Below are 16596 nucleotides of genomic sequence, written 5' to 3'. Positions count from 1 at the left end.
TTCCTCTGTAATCACATTTCACAGCTTATACACTGATCAGCCACAACATTAAAACTACCTGCCTAATATTGTGTAGGTCCCCCTCGTGCCGCCAAAACAATGCCAACCCGCATCTCAGAATAGCATTCTGAGATGCTATTCTTCTCACCACAATTGTACAGAGGGGTTATCTGAGTTCCCATAGACTCTGTCAGTTTGAACCAGTCTGGCTATTCTCTGTTGACCTCTCTCATCAACAAGACATTTCCGTCCACAGATATGAGTCAGGAGCTTCAGTTAATGAGTCAGGAGCTTCAGTAATGTTCACATCATCCATCAGAATGGGGAAATAATGTGATCTCAGTGATTTAGACCATGGCATGATTGTTGGTGCCAAAAACAAAAAACATCCAGTGAGCGGCAGTTCTGTGGACGGAAACGGCTTGTTGATGAGAGAGGTCAGCAGGTAATGGCCAAACTGGTTCGAACTGACAAAGTCTACGGCAACTCAGATAACCACTCTGTACAATTGTGGTGAGAAGAATAGCATCAGAATGCTATTCTGAGATGCAGGTTGGCACTGTTTTGGTGGCACAAGGGGGACCTACACAATATTAGGCAGGTGGTTTTAATAATGTGGCTGATCGAACAGGAACACCTAGTGTTTTAGGGCAGTTTGCAATTTGGTACATTAAATTAATAATAATTTACAAACATTAAATTAACTGAAACACAACAAAGGCGTTTGAAATGGAATGAGAGGGTCCTCATTTAAGAATCTAGCCTGACGTCTGAAGGTAAGTTAAGATAGTCTCTATATTCAAACCTGTGCAAATAACTGGGTATTTTTTTCATGTCTCTGTGATTTGAAAATTGCATGTGTCAAAATCAGTATACTGTATATATTTTTCCCTTAGGCATCATGTAACACTTTTACATGTTTACTGCAAACTAAAGCTGTTGGTCAGATGATTTTATCTCATCACACACCCTCTGAGTGTGGTTACCAGTTCCGCTCGCAGTGTGATGTGAGGCAGAGTTTAGTGGGGCAGAAAACCAGGGCGAACTGTGGCCACAAAGCTTAGACTGATAATATGCATGCATGTGAAGAGCAGAACCAGAAGATCAGCAGTAAATTTTCTAGATCATATCCTTTTCTCATATGCTTTCTCTTTCAATTTAATTAAAATCAAAATAATTTATGTTAAGCAACAAAATCAGTCTCTCTCTCTCTCTCTCTCTCTCTCTCTCTCTCTCTCTCTCTCTCTCATTTCAGTATTTCAGAGTTCTTGTGGCTTGTGATGTGTCACTGAAAAAAAAAGTCAGGTAACAAAAATGTGATTAATGTTGTAATATCTAAATTAACTCTAATAAGTGTTTTTAAAATTATTTTTTACAGAGTTGGTTAAGATAAAGATTAATAATAATAATAATAATAATAATAATAATAATAATTGCATTATTAATATTAAGTAATCTATTTTTAATTTCTGTATGATAATCTAAGATATGCTCACCTAGCCTTCACTTTGTGGTGAAGTAAATATAGCAGAAATGATAAAATGCCTTTTACACTGAATAAGTTAATTTTACATTTACATTTATTAATTTGGCAGACGCTTTTATCCAAAGCGACTTTCAAAAGAGGAAAACATAAGCAAATCATCTTAAGGAGACAGTGGTATGAAAAGTGCTGTATTACAAAGTTTCACTAGCATCAGAATAGTATTCAAAACAGAATAAAGTGCAACAGAAATTATTATTATTATTATTATTATTATTATTATTATTATTATTATTATTATTTTTAATGACTGGTTAAGTGCTCATGGAAAAGATGTGTTTTTAATCATTTTTTGAAGACAGAGAGTGAGTCAGCTTCACGGATGGAGTTGGGAAGGTCGTTCCACCAACATGGTACGATGAAGCTGAAAGTCCAAGAAAGTGTTTTGGTGCCTCTTTGTGTTGGTACAACAAGGCGACGTTCCTTAGCCGACTGCAGGCTTCTAGTGGGCGTGTAGCTCTGCATAAATGATTTTAGGTATGCTGGAGCAGACCCAGTGACTGTTCTGTATGCCAGCATCAGAGCCTTGTATTTGATAAGTGCATCAACCGGCAGCTTGTGGAGAGAGACAAGGAGTGGTGTAACATGTGCTCTCTTTGGTTCATTAAAGACCAGACGTGCTGCTGCATTCTAGATCATTTGCAGGGGGCTAATTGCACATGCAGGGAGGCCTGCAATGAGAGCGTTACAGTAGTCCAGTCTAGTTATGACAAGTAACTGGACAAGCAGTTGTGTGGCATGTTCAGAGAGGAAGGGTCTTATCTTCCTGATATTGTAGAGTGTAAATATACATGATCTGGCAGTCTTTGAGATGTGGTCTGTCAAATTTAGTCTGTTGTCGATGGTTACCCCTAGATTTCTGACTGATTTGGAAGGCGTTACTGTAGTTGCACCCAGCTGCACGGTGATGTTGTGTTCAATAGCAGGGTTGGCTGGAAAGACAAGGAGTTCAGTCTTGGCTGGGTTGAGTTGCAGGTGGTGCTCCTTCATCCAGGCAGAGATGTCTGCCAGGCAGGCAGAAATTCGAGCAGTCACTGTGGTGTCGTTGGGCTGGAAAGACAAGTAGAGTTGCGTGTCATCAGCGTAGCAGTGGTAAGAGAAACCATGTGCCTGAATGATGGGTCCCAGTGATGTTGTGTATATAGAGAAGAAAAGTGGACCTAGCACTGATCCCTGAGGTACCCCAGTAAGTAGCTGATGTAGCTTGGTTACCTCACCTCTCCAGGCTACCTTGAAGGACCTACCTGAGAGATAGGAATAAATTAATGAACTTGCATGGTTCCACTGTTTCTAAGTTTATTTAAATCTTTTTTATTGTTGATTTTGTTGTTACTTTTGGTAAATTCTTGTTTGTTTGAAGTTCATTTTCTACTTAAATGTACCCATTTATTATATATATATATATATATATATATATATATATATATATATATATATATATATATATATATAAATTATCTGTTAATTGTTATTGTCATTGTGTTTTGTGCACTAAGTGTTGAGGTCTGCGTGCACAGTTAATTTAAGTACCATGTACAACAGATTTGTGGGGGAAAGTTACTGTATTAACTAAAATGTTTAAGTTAAATTTGCACACCATTAATCAATGTTATTTTAATGAAGTAGATTTTCCTTAATGTCATACCATTAGAATTTACTTAGAAAAACTGTGTGCAAAAACATGCAAAAATAAATTAAGTAAATCTTACTAGTCATTATTTTCCAGTGTATTTACACTCTGTTTAAATATTTACTTAAAGGCATTATGATCTTCTGTGATAGTGATGGTGGTTATTTCAACTAAGCTGCTTTCTATTGTTCAGAATGTGGAGAAGAAACTTTCTTGAAATTGTGGTGCAAAATCAGACAAGAAAATCCCAATTCCACTATGCAATATCAACCAAAAACACAACCAATAACCACAACCACAGTCACCCTGATGATCCCTGCTGTTACAATAGAAACAAACCACAACTTATAGGCTGTATGTGTCACTACCTTAGTTAAGCTTAAATATTGGCTGAAGACTGGCCCTGCATTCGAAATAGCAGACTGTTAGAGTATGTACTGTGTTTGAGGAAGGATGCACTTCTCTGTTGAATATGAATACTGAGGATTCGGGCATACTACGCCATTAGCATACTGTTTTTGGCATACTATATAGTAGGGAAGTATGGATCCTCGGATGCAGGGTGGGACAAAGTTTCAGCTTACCCCGAGATATTTAGACAAATATATACTTTCAGGGAGTGAATAAAAACTGACAATTACATATTACTTACATCTCATCGATCTTTGTTAGTTTTGTGTCATTATTGTCTGTTGGAACAGTGCAGGTGCTTTGAGCTGCATTAAAACAAGGTTTAATATTGACTCTGAAAAGCTGAGCTTTGCTGAATGTATTACAATGAGCTTAAACAGTATACACACCTGCTGTGTACCAGTCGAACCACTAACCACTATCTACACCAATGGCGAATTCTCAGAGCCAGCAAAGCCTTCTCTGCTGGCCTAACATGCCAAATAAATAAAACATGTTTTTTCCTTTCATTCTCAATCACATTTTTGCCTATGTATTTTTAATCGATTTCCACTCTTAATTAATCTACAAACTCAAGGCCTTCTTCTGCATTGAGTGATGCAATCACGCTTTAAGTGATTTACGTAATTTGAAAGCAAAGAGCGCAAGTTCGTCATCACTGCCACCATCGCCATTGAGAAAGAGATTCTTATGGATTTAAAAACATGAGATGTTCTGCATGATCATACAATTAATTTATTAGACAGGAAAGGAGGACTGATTTTCACTTCAAGCAAATTGGTAAGTGCTTTCTGCATTATTATAGCAACATCAGGAGTTTTCTAAGTGTAATTTAGGCTGCTTGAGCATTCAGTGTTGGATCAAGTTTTGAAAAGTAGTACTGCATTCCATTCAACTCACAAAGTCGGATTTTACAACTTCCTACTAAGAAAAGTGCAATGAAATGCATCTTGAAGTCAGAATTACAACTTGTAGGCTTCTGCAGAAATTCTCAACTCAGATTTCGCCGAGATGCAGGGGCATGATGTCACACAAACATGTCCACAGTCAGGGAGATATACAAAGTAAGTGATAAACATTCACTTTATTAAGTAATATCGATGAATGAGTTTGTTTCCACGTTACATGATATTAAAGCTTTTTTAACAAACGCCCGCAGAAACAGGTGTATAAAACATGGTAAATTATAATCTCTTTTGATAATCGTACACCTGAAGCACAAATGCTAGCACTGCAGAATTGATTATCAGTTGGGTTGAAAGGAGACATCTCTAATGAGAGTCAAACACCTGCTAAGCTAACGGGAGCGTTGCAGTTCCGAATATCAGGGAATGGAATGCATTTATGGTCGGAGATATCAAGTAGGAATATCCCACATCCAACTTGAATGGAACGCAGCATAACCGTGTACCCTGACAAAACTAAATTTATTGCAAGCAACATTTAAATCGCAAATATTATTAGATAGATTTCTCCAGGTATTATAGACCTCCTTGGTAGATTCATATGAAAAATTATGATTTTTGAATGTCTGTTCGGGAGACGTTTATTTCACAAAGAGTCATGCTGCAGTTAAAATTAGGCTTGCTTGTGCATCAAGTGTCGTTTCAAGTTCTGGCTTTCGTGCGTGGACGTGTTTTTAAAACGTAAATTGGTATTATTAGTTAGCTGCGACATAATGTGTGATGCCCAAGGGCATAGGGTGTCTTATTCATTGTGAAACTGTGTTTTCTTAATGACATGAAACACACTGAAGGCCTAGACTTAAAATGCACGGCCCGCCACTGATCTACACTCATATCATAAAACCACTAACATGTGTGATCTTTTATAGGCTCTCATTTGCTGTCTAATCAAGAATAATTCCCACTGTGATTAGTGTCATCTCTCAGGGCATGTATTGTGAGACTAAATCATGCAAGTAGGCATTTCTTTTCACTCACATGTCAATTAGAGCACTTGATGTAGACAAGCTCTTTTAAAGTGCTGAAAAGCAACCTATGTTCTGTATTCTGTGCAGCGAATGTCAGAGCGCGAGTTGTCTTTTGTTTGGTACGGTCAGGTCTCTGTTGGGTGGATGAAGGGAAATTCAGCCCAGGCTTTGTATCTCTCCTGGGGTGAGTGCCTGCGCAACACAGGGTCAGTCACTGAACACCAGAGGTCAAACAGAATGAAGCCCAGCAGTCAATGAAGCAGTAAAGGAAAATTCAATAGGATAACAGGGATGGGAAAGGAGATGGAGAGAAATTGAGAGGTAGAAAGCTCTGAATCAGCATTGTGGGAGGTCACTGAGGAGAGTCAGGTAGAACAGCAGATTGTGCCTGGAATAGACTATTCCAAGTATCACATTGTCAGGTAAGCCTTTGACTCTATATTGGGTCTTAAACATATGGGTCTTACTAAATAATAAGCTAATATACTGTATGCATTTTAGATAAATAATTTTTTATGTATCTTTATGAAGTGACAAAGTTTTGTCAAATTTTCCCCATTTTAAACAAATATTTTGTGCCAATCTTCAAAATGCCTCTAGCGACACCAAACATTTCACATTATTTGAAGAAATGTGATCTGAGAGTGGTTCTTAGCATGTTCCTAGGGGGTTCTAGTTTGGTGTTTTGGGTGATTGCTAGGTGCCCAACAAAACAGTCAAAAAAGGCCATCCCCAAGTCTCAATGATGGGGGGGGGGGGGGGTAGTTCTTTATGGTGGCCAATAGGTTGTGTTTTTTCGCTGTCTGACCAGTTAAGGGGGCTTGGTCGTTTTGTCATCCGACTGGAGTTTGGGGCATCAAAAGTTTCTGGGGGGTACAAGAAATATTTATGGGGGCATTAACCCCATTTCACTAACCCCAAGTATGGCAATCAATAGTAATAGTGATGCTTGTCTTAGCACACAGCTTGCCTTAGCCACAGTGTTTACACTCTCTTTAGGAAGTCAGCTTGCGAATGGGTTAGTTAGGCCACATCCACACATTGAAAACTCATTAATTTAGCTACGTTTACGGCTCTCATTCACACTGGAATGGCACTGAAAACAGAGACTTTCGAAAACACTCTCCATAAACATATATTTTGGAAAATTACGTTATGAAACTGAAAATGAATGAAAAATGTAAATGTATTTATCAAGATAATTACACACTTTACCTTTAATGTTATGCATTATCACTGAGATTTACACTAAACATTCTCTGATACACTCAGAACTGTTGAATATACAACTACCAGTACCCAGCCCTTATACACACAAACACATAAACACAATCATGTCAGTGTTCAGTCATTTCCTGTCCAAAAGTCATGGGTTTTAACATGCATTCCTCTCCCATTACATGCACAGACACACATACACACACACACACACACACTTTTCCCCACAGTTACAATGCTGCAAAACAAAGAATTAGTGGCCCGTAGTGACTGGGCTGATGCCGTTGCCGTGCAACCATCCAAACTGAGCATGTAAACACTGTGTTGATTCTGTGTGCAGTGAGAGTTTGGCTCGCATGTTTGTGCAATCCCCCTGTTGCATTCATGTCCTTTTCCATAAATTTGCAGACACAAACAATAAGTGCATTATGCCTACAGAGTTCATTAAAGGGATAGCTCACCCACAAATTAAAATTCTGTCATAATTTACTCCCCCTGATGTTTATTTTTGTGTGAACTATTCCATTAACTCACAGGTAAAGTCACACATTGATACATTCACATATATAAACATAAAGACTCACATACATCCAGAGAGATTCTTCACAATGGTCTATTTTAAAAGACCAGTGGCCCCTCTCAAGGCCATAGTGTAGAGAATCAGAGCGCTTGGCCATATGCCCAGACACAAATAGAGCAGTTCACTGAGCACGTGCTCTCTTTCTCTCTCTGGCTTTCTATAACAACATAATCTCCCTTGACACACTCTTGAACGGCAATGGGGGGAAAGGTCAAGCCAACAGTATAGACATACTAGCATTACCTGGCACATTTGAACAAGATTTAGATTTTAATTTAGTGCTAATTGTTTCCATTACAATAGGCAACAGGAAAGAAAAAGTAATCATCACCCTGTACCAAATCATGTTTTCCTCATGATTACAATCAGAGAAGAACCAAACACTTCTTTTTATGTCTCTAAGAGGCAGATCTCTTTATTAAAGGAATAGTTTGGCCAAAAATTACAATTCTGACATCTCTGAGCCCATTTTCATGCACACCAATACACTGATTACGCTGCTATATGCTGGTTTATTTTTAAAGGGATAGTTCACCCAAAAATAAAAATTCTCTCATCATTTATTCACCCTCATGCCATCCCAGTTGTGTATGACTTTCTTTCTTCTGCTGATTTTTAGAAAAATATCTCAGCTCTGTTGATCCAAATGCAAGTGATTTTTTTTACTATAAATCTCCACTTTCTCGTTCACTTTCAGAATGTGAAAGTGAAAGTGGAGATTTATAGTACAAACGGACTTAAATATTGATCTGTTTCTCACCCTCACCTATCATATCACTTCTTAAGACATAGATTTAACTACTGTAGTCGTATGGATTACTTTTATGCTGCCTTTTTTTTATTCATGGAGCATAAAAGGTCTGGTCACCATTCACTTGCATTGTATGGATCTACAGAGCCGAAATATTCTTCTAAAAATCTTAATTTGTGTTCTGCAGATGAAAGAAAGTCATACACTTCTGGGATGGCATAAGGGTGAGTAAATGATGAGAGAATTTTCATATTTGGGTGAACTATTCCTTTAAGCCGTTTATGACCACACACTGATAATGGAAAGCTGCTTACTACATTTACATGACCACACACGTTGTCGGCTTATTGAGAATAATTACTCATATGACTTTCTTTCTTCCGTGCAATACAATAGGAGATGTTAGGCAAAATGTGCACACCACCAGGGGGCTGTTAATCTCCAAATATTACCAAAAAACCACCATATAAATGATAGAAGTCACCATAAAAGTAGTCTAAATTTTTTTCACTATATTCCAGGTCGTCTAAAGCCAAACGATAGCTTTGTGTTAGGAATGGATCGGAATTTAAGTTGTTATTCACTGAAAATCAGGTAACACTTTACAATAAGGTTCTATCTGTCAACATTGCAAAGTAAATGTATTAGGGATTATGAATACCTAACAATGAAAAATATTTTCAACCGCATTTATTAATCATGATAAATGTTAAAATCTAAAAATACAATTAGTCATTGTTACTTAATGTTAGTTCATAATGCATTCATTAATGTTAACATATACAACTTTTTTATTTAAAAAATGTATTATATCATGTTGAAATTAAGAAAGGATAAGCCACTTTTTTTTGCACTTTGTTTTTGTTATTATACTTTTTTGTGCTTTATTTTCATGCAGTAACATACTGATGTAATGATTGTATGCAGTAATGAAATCAGAGACCCTCTCCTCGAAATCTGAACACAATTAGTCAAAAGAGACGCATATTAAAAGGTATAAATGGTGATGGTGCATGTTAAAGGGATAGTTCACCCAAAAAATGAAAATTCTCTCATGATTTACTTACCTTTAAGCCATCCCAGATGTGTATTACTTTCCCTATTCAGCAGAACCATAGTGAAGATTTTTATAAGCACATTTCAGCTGTTTGTCCATACAGTGCAAGTGAATGTGTGCCATCAGTCTGCTGGCTATTTGACTGTCCAAAAGTCATATTTAGGCAGAATAAAAGTAATTCACACGATTCCAGTCGATCAATATATGTCTTCTGAAGCAAACGCTAATTAAAAAGATTTTACTTTAAATCGATGCTTCCACCCAGTGCTGGATTGTTGTTTGAAATGATCTAACTCTCTCATGATGTTCGTTCCTCTGTTGTAAACAAAGTACGTGCTTCTGGCTTCTCGCATGAACGCGCCATTGCGCTTACGTCATGTGACAGCTCCGTGATGCGTCTACTGCTGGCAGGAAGCAATTTTTTTAAAGTTAATAAAATGTTAATTATCAAATTACTTTTTACACAAACCTATTGATTTGCTACTGAAGACATTAATTGATCAACTGGAGTCGTGTGGATTACTTATATGCCTAAATATGCCATTTGGACCATCAAATAGCCAGCAGACTGATGGCACCCATTCACTTGCATTGTATGGACAAACTGAGCTGAAATGTGTTTATAAAAATCTTCACTTCAGTTCTGCTGAAGAAGGAAAGTCATACATATCTGGGATGGCTTAAAGGTAAGTAAATCATGAGAGGATTATCATTTTTGGGTGAACTAATCCTTTAATTCGCATCTTAGTACCAGGGAATAAACAGGGCACACACACACACACTCACAGAAGGAGTGTGTGTGAGAGAGAGAGTGAAGTCCAAACTGATGCACTTGGTTAATTTATTTTCTCATTCTTTTTTTATCTGTCAAAATGACAGACAGAATTTCGAATTATGTGTCAATGTTTCAAAAATCTGTAAATGAGGCAATACCTGATTCATGTTGTGTTAAGTGATTGTGCCCAACCAGAAATAATGAGCCTGAATAAAAATTTTCTGTCACTACATTTACATGCACTTTATAAGTTTGATTTCAGTCAGGCTAAGACAATAACTTGTCTTTTAAAAATGTCATGTAAATGCTTTAATCCGACTGAAAAACATGTTAATTGGACCACTACTGGCCTCGGCATTGTGCATGTACATGCTCCAAAAGACAGATGTGTATTTATTACTTCCTCAGCTGTCTTCTTTCCTTCAAATATTCGATTACGCTTTGTATCATGTATACGGATATTGAAAGAGAGATGAAGACTGTAGCTCAACTATGCAAGAACCTGCTGTAGCTTTTTCTGTAGTATAGAATAGAGGTTATCCTGTACTTTTGTAAACTTTAGCATTTTCTGTTACTAACATTACAGTTTCTCCTAATCAGAGCTATGCATTCAATCATATTGATCAAACCCATGAACTTTGAATGAGAAATTTCACTTTGACCTTCATGACCTTCTCTGTTGAATGTGGCGAATGACCACAGGTTCATGCTCATACAGTGTGACTGGTGTGACTAGGTTTACTGTGCAAATTTTACATAACTAGTGCAACAGTCATACAATGTTGCCTGTCACAGTAAATTCCGCTCTCTTGAGAGCAGAAAAAAGCTTTTTGTCAAACATCCAGAGGCCAAAACTGTGAGTTTTCTGGGTAGCACACTCAACCACCATTGTAAAGCTCAGAGAGTTGAACATTTCCTGCAGTACATCATGTGTATCAGTTAAATCTACAGATATCAACATTTTTGATAGTGTCGTTACATTTATGTACCATGAACCGTGCACATAGTAGATGCTAGAGTTGGGGTACTCGAGTTCGGACTCGAGTCACAAGTTCAATTTTAATGGACTTGGACTTGTCATGGAATCGCATGTATTTTCCTCTGACTCGAGCATTTTGGATGTTTTTCCGAGACCAGCCGAGTCTATGGCATTTGTGATGCATTGAAAAACAAACAAACAAATAACGTAACATAAGGTGACCATACGTCCTCTTTTTCCCGGACATGTCCTCTTTTTCAGACCTGAAAAAGCGTCCGGCCGGGATTTCAAAATTGCCTCTAAATGTCTGGGATTTGGCTTTGTCTTCATATTGATATGCTCTCTACATTTAGTACTATCATATATTCTGTGTATTTGATACTGCGCATCAGTTTTCACCTGTATATGTCCTTATGTGTGATAATTCTGGCTGAGAGGGGCAGTGCGCACTCTTTCAAAGTACTTTTTTAACTCTCTCTGTCGCCTGCGCAAGCATGCTGTATGTATGTGCAGGAAAGAGATCGCAAGGCGTGCTCTTTCACTCTCATCCAGAAATATCAATAACGTAAGAACACTTTTAAAAGTACGTTCCCCAACTCTGCAAATTATTAAATAGAACACGTTTTATCAGACTCAAGCTAACTACGCAAAGTCATTTCTAACTGAAAATGTTGACTATATCGAGACAAAATCAAATTTACTACATATCAGGAATATTAAAATTAATTTGATGGATGAAATAGACCATGTTGGAAATTGTACTACAACTCAGCCTGTCACATATTTTTAGTGCAAACTCTGTGTGTTACCTGTGTGTAACCTCAAGAGGGTAGGGGTGGGGGAACAGGTTTGCTCATTCATAACAACTGGACTTTTTCACCACACTCTTTTCTATGTAGCAATACTAATTTTGAATTCCATGCTATTACTACGATGCAACCCACAAAAATACATGTGGTTGTCATTTATCGCCCTCCAGGGCAGCTGGCAAACTTCCTCGAGGAATTGGATGTCCTGCTGTCCTCCTTCCCGGAGGATGGTATGCCACTTGTGGTTCTTGGTGATTTCAACATACACTAAGACAAGCCACAGGCCACTGAACTGAATGCTCTTCTGGCCTCATTTGACTTGGAAAGACTAAGCACCACAGCAACTCACAGATCGGGCAACCAGCTGGACCTCATTTTTACACATAACTGTACCAACTAAAATATTCTTGTTACTCCTTTACATGTCTCTGATCACTACTTTGTTCAATTCAACATGACTCTCCCATCTACATTAAAACAGACTCCACCTTTGGTTTCCTTTCGCTGAAACCTCCGTTCTCTTTCACCCTCGAGCCTTTCCACTGCTGTCTTTGCCTCTCTTCCCACACAAAATGTATTTTCCACCCTTGATATAAACACTGCCACAGACACACTAAGCTCTACTTTAACAACCTGTCTAGACAAAATTTGTCCTCTCTCCTCAAGGCCAGCACGTACTACACCACCCAGGCCCTGGCTTTCTGACGTCCTTCGTGAACATTGGACTGACCTCAGGGCAACTGAGAGGAGATGGCGGAAATCTAAAGATCCAGCAGATCTAGGTAAGTATCAGTCTTTGCTTGCAACTTTTTCAGGCACTTTTCCCACTACATTTAAGCAGGTTCAAGTAACCCCGCTGCTGAAGATACCCGCACTAAACCCCACACAAACAGAACACTACAGACCAGTCTCTCTCATCCTATTCATGGCAAAAACACTTGAAAGGGCAGTTTTCAATCAAATCTCTGCCTATCTCCCACAGAACAAGCTGCTGGATAACAATCAGTCAGGCTTCAAAAGTGGACACTCCACCGAGACTGCCCTGCTGTCTGTCACTGTGTCGCTGAGACAGGCCAAAGCTGAATCCAGATCATCCGTCCTGATTCTACTGGACCTTTCTGCAGCCTTCGAGACAGTCAACCATCAGATCTTACTCTCCACCCTCTCTTCGCTGGGCATCACAGGAAATGTGCTTGACTGGTTTAATTCCTATCTCTCAGGTAGGTCCTTCAAGGTAGCCTGGAGAGGTGAGGTGTCCAAGCCACATCAGCTACTTACTGGGGTACCTCAGGGTTCAGTGCTTGGGCCACTTCTCTTCTGTATATACACATCTTCACTGGGACCCATCATTCAGGCACATGGTTTCTCTTACCATTGCTACGCTGATGACATGCAACTCTACTTGTCTTTCCAGCCCAACAACACCACAGTGACTGCTCGAATCTCTGCCTGCCTGGCAGACATCTTGGCCTGGGTGAAGGAACACTACCTGCAACTTAACCCAGCCAAGACTGAGCTCCTTGTCTTTCCAGCCAACCCTGCTGTTGAACACAACATCACCGTGCAGCTGGGTGCAACTACAGTAACGCCTTCCAAAACGGTCAGAAATCTAGGGGTAACCATTGATAACAAACTAAATTTCACAGACCACATCTCAAAGACTGCCAGATCATGTATATTTACACAATATCAGGAAGATAAGACGCTTCCTCTCTGAACATGGCACATAACTTCTTGTTCAGTCACTTGTCATAACAAGACTGGACTACTGTAACACTCTCATTGCAGGCCTCCCTGCATGTGCAATTAGACCCCTGCAAATGATCCAGAATGCAGCAGCATGTCTGGTCTTTAATCAACCAAAGAGAGCACATGTTACACAACTCCTTGTCTCTCTTCACTGGCTGCCGGTTAATGCATGTATCAAGTTCAAGGCTCTTATGCTGGCATACAAAACAGTCACTGGGTCTGCTCCAGCATACCTAAAATCATTTCTGCAGAGCTATGCACCCACTAGAAGCCTGCAGTTGGCTAAGGAACATCGCCTTGTTGTACCAACACAAAGAGGCACCAAAACACTTTCCCGGACTTTCGACTTCATCTTACCACATTGGTGGAATGACCTTCCCAACTCCATCCATGAAGCTGTCTCACTTTCTGTCTTCAAAAAACAGCTTTTCCATGAGCACTTATCCAGTCACTTAAAAAATAAAAATAAAAGAAAATAAAATTCCTTGTTGCACTTTAATCTGTTTTGAATGCTATTCTGATGCTAGTGAAACTTTGTAATATGGCACTTTTCATACCACTATCTCTTTAAGATGATTCGCTTATGTTTTCCTCTTTTGTAACTCGCTTTGGATAAAAGCATCTGCCAAATGAATAAATGTAAATATACCATTTATTAAATATCTTAAACACATTCAATGTATTTAATTACATTTAATGTGTTTCACCCATAATTTTTGATAAAACTAAACTAAACTGAATGGACAAATTAAAATGAAGTAGAAATAAAACAATTAAATAAATAAATAAATAATAACTCTGGTTATAATGACTAACACAGCTTTCACTTTCTTTAGTCTATGTTTGAGGGGAAAAGCTACAAATAATTTAAATGTTAACAGTACACAATAAGAAGTGCACAGTACACAATGCACCTAAAGCATATGCTTTCATTCTGAAACCACTTTGAAGTTTGTTCAACAGGATACTAATCATAAAATGTATATATGAAATTCAAACAGAGGTGTTTTTGTTGCATTTATATTGACAAATTGTTTTTCTTAGTTGTGAAGTTTAAAATAAGCTTAAAATATTGATGTTGAGTTTACGGGTACAATTTTAGTTCAGATGCATGAACAGATTCATTCGGACTCGGACTCAACTCGGACTCTGTCTGTTATGGACTTGGTCTTGAGTCCGACTCTGAGCCTTTTGTACTCGGACTTGACTGGGACTTGATTGTTTAAAGACTCAGACTTGAGTCGGACTCGACTAAGGTGGACTCAAGACTAGTAGATGCAACAAATGTCTCAAGAATGTTTTATCTTTACACTTAAAAAAATGGCAACATGCAACTGTTACCTCATTAATTTTCTACTTGATCTAATTAAACCATAAACGTTACTTTTGTTGGTGTAACCTAATTTGTCAGGTAAATTTAGTCAGATAAAACGTTTTTAATTGAATTAAACAAGTTCATTTAGATGTCATCACATGAAGCAAATTTTTTAGTCTACCTCACAAAACCTTTTTACAGTGACTGATGTACATTATGTACTCTCTTTTTAAATGCACGGTGTACAGTGAGAGTTGCAAAGAAAGTCAAGCTGAATTTATCTTTATCTCCGATCAATGTTTTGAGCTGGTGGTACTCTATGTCTGATGGATCATTTTTCATGAGGGTGTGTGTGTGTGTGTGTGTGTGTGTTGCGGTTCTTGCATTGCCTCTCTTTAATTATTCAGTGACAAAATGATCAATTTGCCCTGTCAGATCCTGAAACATGCGAACAACTACACACTGGACATTTATAGGGTTTGTTCACCCTAAAATGAAAATTCTCATGCCTTTCCAAACCAGAATGACTTTCTTTTTTCTGTGACACACTACTGGAGATTTTAGGCAATGTGAATGGTGACTGAGGCTAACATTCTGCCTAACATCTCCCTTTGAGTTCCACAGAAGAAAGAAAGAACAAATGAGGGTGAGTGAATGATGATTTTTGGGTGAACTCCCTGTAAGGCACATAGTGTATTTGATGGCTCATCTTCAAGCGCAATGCCGGGAAATGTTAAATCTACTTCTCTCTTTTGATTTGAAACTCCATAGTTTGCTTGAGTTTCTCAGAAAGCGATTGATCTAAAGCAATTCTGCTGCATTAAACATGCACGAATCTTAATGACAGATATGAGCCAGGCTAGTGTTTAACATTAAAGCCTGTTTAGGAATTTCAAGCCAAGAGAACTGAATGCTTTTACAACCACCATGTTAAAATAGTTATGGAGGAAACAGTTGTGCTCAGCTGAAAGCAATTTAACAGACATTATAGGCCTGACTCATTCGTTTCTCATAAATGTGGAGTGAACTTAAAATATCTCTTGAAAATAACAAATATTTTTTATATTTTTTTTTAAGGCTGGATTGTTAAAGGCACCAATCATAGCAGAAAATTTTTTGGCATGGCTCCATCAGCATATGTTTTTGTTAAACACACTATTGCACATAATTAAATCTGTAGTATGTAATTTATTCTATGTTAAAATACATTCTTCTATTCTAGCTTAATAGTGAAAAAAATCAAAACATTGCTCTGTTTGAGTATCCTGACCAGCCTGACATAGCAACATTAGCTTTAACCAATGGCAGATGAAGAAGTGTTCAGGAAACCTATTTGAAAACAATCATTATTTTTGCAGTCCCATTTGGTGATCTTAGTGGCGTGAAAACTACACACTTCAGCTTTAAATTTTGTGTAAAACAAAGCAAAGAACAGCATTCTTCTTCAAAAGCAATAGAAGAAACTTCTCACATAAAACATGAAATTGATACATTCTTTATTGTCTGATGCACCCTTCTGTATTCTTTTCTATAATTTTTTAGATTCCCAACCAGCAAAACATGGGCTGAGTCTATTTTAAGAGCAGAATAGCAGGGTGTATTTCACTGTAAGCTCTGGGCCCACGTCATCTCAAACCCCATTGCTGAATAATAGATGTTCTGGGATGTTCTATTCTCTTGTTCCCTGAGGAGTTCCTCTACCCTGAGGCCTACTGCGATCACCTACTGAGAGGCTTCCAAACACGGTTCATTTATTGGCCAAATGGATCTTAGTTACACACTGATATCCCTTTTACAGCTCCAAAAACCTGGTCAGACCACATAAAACCACACCACTAATGGTTGG

Source organism: Myxocyprinus asiaticus, chromosome 35 (assembly GCF_019703515.2).
Source record: "Myxocyprinus asiaticus isolate MX2 ecotype Aquarium Trade chromosome 35, UBuf_Myxa_2, whole genome shotgun sequence".
Classification (NCBI taxonomy): Eukaryota; Metazoa; Chordata; class Actinopteri; order Cypriniformes; family Catostomidae; genus Myxocyprinus; species Myxocyprinus asiaticus.
The sequence above is the reverse complement of the archived record's forward strand: the minus strand, read 5'-3'. Positions refer to the sequence as shown.